Source organism: Pelodiscus sinensis, chromosome 30 (genome assembly GCF_052426305.1).
Source record: "Pelodiscus sinensis isolate ZL-2025 chromosome 30, ASM5242630v1, whole genome shotgun sequence".
In the NCBI taxonomy this organism is placed as follows: Eukaryota; Metazoa; Chordata; order Testudines; family Trionychidae; genus Pelodiscus; species Pelodiscus sinensis.
The window spans coordinates 7,736,635-7,743,937 of NC_143081.1; the positions used below are offsets into that span (position 1 = coordinate 7,736,635).

The 7,303-nt window shown below is 42.8% G+C and overlaps 1 pseudogene; it reads left to right on the plus strand.

The window, feature by feature from the left end:
* Positions 1-1,613: 1,613 nt before the first annotated feature.
* LOC149521108 (uncharacterized) lies at positions 1,614-6,992 on the plus strand (annotated as a pseudogene).
* Positions 6,993-7,303: the final 311 nt, after the last annotated feature.

Here is a 7,303-nt window from a genome sequence, read left to right on the forward strand (position 1 = left end):
TATTTAATTAGATATTCATCAGAGCCAGCCCATCCAACCCATCAAATTTAATTACTAAACATTAACCTCAACAAGGGTAAGCGGTCACACCTAAACCTAACCACTGACTAGAGCCCCTGGCTATTCAGTGAGGTGCGGTGAAACCATTGAGTTCATGTTTAATAAATCCTAACTGGGGGGGGATACTTTTTTCCTTTTATTTAAAAAAACAAAACATTTTGAGGGGTTTTTCCTTCCCCCGAGTTTCTACCATACATCTTTCAGGCTTTTTCAGTAAATGGGCCTCTTTATACAAAATGGATTCTCACAAACTTTATTTTTTTTAAATGATTTTATTTAAAAAACATACAGACCATGTGTTCCACTAAATCTTTTACTCATGTAAGGATCACACAAACCTTCTGAGAGAAGATAGTCACAAAAGCCCCTTTTCAATAGATATTTACAGCTACTACGTTTTATATCTCATGTGTGTCCCCTCACCATTTTCTAACTTCATCCTTTTAGACATCTTACAAATAGGCTTTTTCTTAAGCAGGGTTTTGGCATTTCACGAGGAGTAACAGTAGTTTGGACTAGGAAGCCTAGTCCGAACTACCTAGTCCGGGCCGCGTGTAGCTGCGCAGCACAGAGTCCGCACTAGTGGACATTTAAAAATGGCGGCGCCCGGCTTTATGCAAATGAAGCCCGGGAAATTCAAATCTCAGGCTTCATTTGCAACTCCGGTTGCCTACATTACCACCCTAGTTTGAACTCGGGTGGTAGTGTAGACATACCCTTAGGGAAAAGCTTTTTGAGGACTGTGAGGGTTGTGTCATAGATGCACCAGCCCAGTGGTACCATGACTGTGTGACTTGGACTCCAGAGGATATAAACTGCAAGCTCTGGGGCCTATGTGCTGAACTGTGTTTGGAAAGCTTATTAAATACTAATAGAAATGTAGCCGTGTTAGTCTGGTGTAGCTGAAGCAAAAAACAGGACTATGTAGCACTTTAAAGACTAACAAGATGGTTTATTAGGGGATGAGCTTTCGTGGGCCAGACCCACTTCCTCAGATCAAATAGTGGAAGAAAATAGTCACAACCATATATACCAAAGGATACAATTAAAAAAAATGAACACATATGAAAAGGACAAATCACATTTCAGAACAGGAGGGGGATGCGGGGGGGGGGGGGGGGGGGGGGGGGGGGAGGGAGGAGGGGGAAGGAAGGAAGGTAAGTGTCTGTGAATTAATTATATTAGAGGTGGGGAGAGTGAGATGTCTGTGAGCTAATGGTATTAGAGGTGATGGGTAAGATAGTTTGAGCCTTTGTTCATTCCTTCCCGGAGAGTGTCGAATTTTAACATGAATGACAGTTCAGAGGATTCCCTTGAAACTATTTTCTTCCACTATTTGATCTGAGGAAGTGGGGTCTGGCCCACGAAAGCTCATCACCTAATAAACCATCTTGTTAGTCTTTAAAGTGCTCCATAGTCCATTATTAAATACTGTTATTGCCGTAGGTAATGCTATGCAATGTCTGTGCTTAACTCAAGAACACTTAGCACAAGGGGTGACTTTGGTAAATGCAGTGCAATTCAGTCAAGATCCTCACAGTGTTTTAAAGACCATGACCAAGCCAAAAGACCCCTGCTTAGAGGGTTATATTGAATGTCTGGTGCGTACAAAAAGTTACAGAACCCTGCTTAAGAAAAAGACTATGAAAGATGTATGGTAGAAACTCAGGGGAAGGAAAAACCCCTCAAAATGTTTTGTTTTTTTTAAATAAAAGAAAAAAATCCCCCCTTCCCCCCAGTTAGGATTGATTAGACAAAAACTCAATGGTTTAACCGCACCTCACTGAATAGCCAGGGGCTCTAGTCAATGGTTCGGATTAGGTGTGACCACTTACCCTCAAGTGAGGGTAATGTTCAGTAATTAAATTTGATGGGTTGGATGGGTGGGCTCTAATGAATATCTAATTAAATAACACCTCAGGAGTTTGCAGATGCTATTGGACAGTTTAAAGGACACAGCAGTTGGTAGAAATGCTATTGGACAGTTTAAATATGACCCAGAAGTTGGTTAAATGCTAGGGACTACTTTTTCTAGCCATTAAAAGTTAAAAAAAATTAAGAGTCTAACCCCAAACTGAAATGTTTCCAACTTTTACCCATACTGTAGAACAAGCATTTGCTCTAAAGACAATCAAACATTTAAAAGCATTTCATTTAAACCCCAAGCCTTCAGCATGAAAGAAGCATGTTTAAAAAAAACAAACCCCAAGACATGTATTGATATCTGCAAAAAGTCTCCATGTGGAAATGGATACAGCTACATTAAGGATTGGTGCTTTTACTGTTAATACTGTAAGAAAGCCCTACAAAAAATATATTTTAACTAAAAGGAAAAAAATGTAGCCGAAAGCAACTCAGTTGTGGAGACAGCTTAATTCTTCCACCCTCAGATGACAAAGGGCAATGCTAGGGAGGGGTGCCTATGTCTTTAAGGATCTATTATTTCAGAGTTGCAGTGATCAGATTCACCTGCTCGTTACTGCTTTGAAGTTATTTGAAACAATGGGTTAGGAAGGTATCAAAAACCTAGGTAGTTTGGAGACTGTCCTTTTCAACAGAAACTTTCTTGAATGGCTGCTGGACTGCAACAGGAGAAGGTGTGTTCCCTGTTTTTAACTTTGAAAATATATATTCTATAATGCCTCTCTTTGGCCATGCTCTCTTAGTAAAATAATGGTGGCTATCTTTATTGCGGTGTGATCTGTTTAACATGGAACCAGTAATTTTAAGCTGCAGTTCCCCACCAGGCCAAGGTAAAAACCATTTTTAACTGTAGTTGTGCTTAATACTGTTTAAAAAAAAAACCCTGGGTAATACTAACTAATATTTGTGCTTATTCTTTAACCTTAAGGCCCAAGCACACATTGGGGGGGGGGGATTGACAGAACAAGCATGTGCCCATAGTGAAAGGTAACTTTTTTGCAGTTGGCTTTTAAATTTATGCAGGGTTTGTGTGTGTGTGATTTGTGAGAGAGAGAGCGCGATGAGGTCTGTGCAAGACCTAGGTGTGTTTTTAAAATGGGGTTTGAAGCATTTGGGGGTAATCCTAGCTCACATTTTTTTGCTTGTTCTTTATTCCATAGTCCCAAATATACATAGGGGAAAATAGAATAGCCCTGTGCCAGCATGCCTTTACCCTGTGGTAGAAGGTAACTATCCATAATCTTTTTTAAAGCGTGCGGGTTATTTTTTTCTTTTAACTAATTGTAACGTTTAAATTGTGATTTGGTTTTTTTTTCAAAACTTAATTGTGGGGGAGCTTATTGGTGTTTTTAAACTATATGTTGGCAAACTGCTGGGTGGTGCGTTGTTCTTTCTGTGCCAAATGTGTTTTCAAAATAAATGTTCAATTCTGAGTTGGGGGAGGAAGTGGTGGGGTTAGGCTAAAAGTATCTGGGATGGTTACAAAAAGGTGGAGTGTTTTTACCTGGCGATTTTATTTTAAAAAAGCTGGCAGTAGGGGTTAAGTTGTGGGTGATTCAGGGGCTTATGCTACAGATAAGTGGTTTTTTAAAAGCAGTTTGTTGCATACCGCTGCTTTTTAAAAATAGAGTTGCAAATGGTTTTAAAACCGTTGTGGGGAGTTTTTGAAGGTGTGTGTGTGATGGAGTTTGTGACAGACAAAGGTGTGTTTTTAAAATAGATGTTGGCAAACTGCTGGTAAGGTGTGTTTGGTGGGTTGCTTTTTCTGTGCAAAATGTGATGTGTTCAATGCATGTGGGTTTTGAAAAGTATATGGTTGCCAACTTGATTTAGTGTGTGTTATAAAGCTGCTGTTTAGTGTATGTGTGTGGAGGGAGGGGGAAGAGGCTGTGCAAGGCTTAGGTGTAGGGTTTTTTACAGTACTTGGTTTGTTGAAACTAACAAGGGGTTTTAAAAGCAGTTTTGGCTTTTATTCTGCAAAATGAGATGTATTTAAAAAAATTGTGTGGGTTTTTGTTGTTTGTTTTTTTAAGTGGTAGAAATAAACTCAAAACTGGTGTTTGTTGTACAGTCTGAAATGGATTATTTTGTTTTTAAAGCTATAACTTTTTAAATAGAAAAACCCCTAATGATTTTAAAGTTTACAAGAGGGTTTCATGTGTTTTATAATAATGTTGTTTGTTCCACAGTACGGTCAAAACATGAGAGGTCATTCGACCAGAGGGAAAAGGAGCTCAAAAGAAAAAGGAAAGAGACAGCTGAAAAGGAAAATTCCCCAGCATCAGTGACCGATGGATCGATGAAGCCCAGTAAATGTATTTTGCTTGTCGGTTTGGTGGCTCTATGAGGTTTTAAGTAAATACACAGGTGTGGGTGAGAGAGATGTTAAGTTTAGGTGTGTTGTTGTTGTGTTTTTACAAAAAAAATGTTTTTCCCCCACCTCACAGGCATGGACAACTTTTCTGACAATGCTGTAGTCAGAGCTACAAGGACACCTTCTCCAGAACTGCCAAAGAACCAGGAATCTGCTTTGAGACCCTTAACAACGCAAAACAGCACAAGAATGCAGATGAAGCATCTGGGCGGTCCGAACCTCACATACGTCAAACCCAAGGACAAAACAAAAGACTCGGGTAAGAAACAACCATGCAACCACAACTCCAGTTCCTCAGCGGTCACCACCACACCAAGCCCTGAGGAAACTGTGAGCGAAAACGCCCACATTCACAAACCCGGAGCACGCGCTCTAGGGGTTCTGAACGTGCGCAAAACCACACACATTCACAAACCCGGAGCACGCGCTCTAGGGGTTGTGAATAAAAAACCAAGGACTGAAAACTCCTGCAATGCCGAGGTGTTGCAGCCACACAAACACAACTCCAGTTCCTCAGCGGCCACTGCCACACCAAGCCCTGAGAACTGTGAGCAAAATCGCCCACATTCACAAACCCGGAGCACGCGCTCTAGGGGTTCTGAACGTGCGCAAAACCACACACATTCACAAACCCGGAGCACGCGCTCTAGGGGTTGTGAATAAAAAACCAAGGACTGAAAACTCCTGCAATGCCGAGGTGTTGCAGCCACACAAACACAACTCCAGTTCCTCAGCGGCCACTGCCACACCAAGCCCTGAGAACTGTGAGCAAAAACGCCCACATTCACAAACCCGGAGCACGCGCTCTAGGGGTTCTGAACGTGCGCAAAACCACACACATTCACAAACCCGGAGCACGCGCTCTAGGGGTTGTGAATAAAAAACCAAGGACTGAAAACTCCTGCAATGCCGAGGTGTTGCAGCCACACAAACACCACTCCTGTTCCTCAGTGGCCACCACCACACCAAGTCCTGAGGAAACTGTGAGCAAAACCACACACATTCAGAACCCCTAGAGCGCCTGCTCCGGGTTTGTGAATGTGCGCAAAACCACACACATTCACAAACCCGTAGCATGCGCTCTAGGGGTTGTGAATAAAAAACCAAGGACTGAAAACTCCTGCAATGCCGAGGTATTGCAGCCACACAAACACAACTCCAGTTCCTCAGTGGCCACCACCACACCAAGCCCTGAGGAAACTGTGAGCAAAACCGCCCACATTCACAAACCCGGAGCAGGCGCTCTAGGGGTTCTGAACGTGCGCAAAACCACACACATTCACAAACCCGGAGCACGCGCTCTAGGGGTTGTGAATAAAAAACCAAGGACTGACAAACCATTCTCCTAAAACCATAAGCTCATCACAGCTCCCCCATATTCTAGTATGGGGGAAGAGTTTGATGCTTCATTCAGAAAACTGAGGAACTCTGTATCCTCAGGGGGCCTAAAAGAAAGAGAGGGGACAGCATTTGGTTAATGAACTGGTGGCCTCCAAAAAGTTCCAGGCCAAGATCACTGCAAATTTTTTAAAAAATCCTAAAGAGGTGATGAGGAATAAATACCAAAAAGAGATGCCCCCTGCTGGAGGCTCACAAAATGGCTTATCTCACCTGCTGGGTGGTGAGTCTGTATACGGGTCCCTGGCTAGTCCTGATGAATTTCACGGAGACCGCTCTGACTCTGAAATAGCATCTGAGGCAGAAGATGCCCCTGATGGGCCCGTAGAGGAACCCTCAAGTGCCTGTGAAAATCCAGAGTCGTATGTGGAGAGAGCGAGAAGTTGGCAACGTGAAGTACCTAGATTTGTGGGGTAAGTGTATTGTGAGGAATTTCATTTTGTCAATCTTGAGCAAATAAATTCAGCTGAACAGGTTATTGAAGCCATGCGTAGGGGAATACAGTTACTTCTAGATGACGTTAATGGTAGGGTAGGCCCTGATGATTATGTTCAGTTACGTTTAGAGAGCCGTAATTTAACTAACCCTTTGTTTTCGGTCAGAAGAACTAGGGACGAGCTGACTGCTGAAGATTTTTTAAACCAGATCTCAAAGGTGTTCCAGGGTAATAGAGAGTTGCACCTCAATGGAACATTGCGCCTCCTTGTGACAGTTGTAAAAAACAGGGGTTGGGGTGTTCATAGAGTTTTAAATTCTATCCTTAGTAGTCAAATTATTCATAAAAAGAGACGATGTTTAGTAGACTTGGCTTACGCCGGTACCAATCTGTGTTTTGCGGGCGGGCTCTTGGCCGTCATGTCCCATCGTAAACCTATGGACGCCAAATTGTTAGAGGGGGTGAGAGAGCTTCATGAGAAACTGGGGTGGTCAGATCCAAAACAGGTTATGCTCAGCGGCGTAGCAAAGTTTGAACAGCATTTAGGAGTTAACGTACAGGTGGTGCTGTATACGGCGAAAGGCGGCTGGGGCTTTTTTAAAATGGGGGGCCCGGTGTACCCCAAGACGATTTTATCCTGTTGCACGATGAGCATTACTATGGGGTTCTGGATGTGAAAAAGTTGTTCGGAGCGAAAAATTGAGTTTTGCCACACAGTGTACAGTCACGACCACTCTTGCAGGTATTGTTGCCGCCTCTGCTTGAGCGGAACATGCTCAGACAGCGTGGGCGTGTCACTGAGGTGTCCTAGTTGTAGACTATTTTGTCAATCCAAAGTGTTCTTAGTCAGACACACAGACGGCGCATCGAAAAAACAAGTCGAATGCCTGTCTAAAACTTTGTGTGATGTGTGTCAGTCTTCCGTGGACAAGCGGCAGCGCTGTAAGCAGTGTAAGGGCTTTCTTGTTGGCAACATAGACAATCATCTCTGTTTTATGGACAGCCTTAGAAAGCCCGAATCCTCAGAGTATATTTTTTATGATTTCGAATGCACTCAGACTGGGTTGCACACCCCCAATTACATTTTTGCTATGGCCGTAAAACCAGAAAAA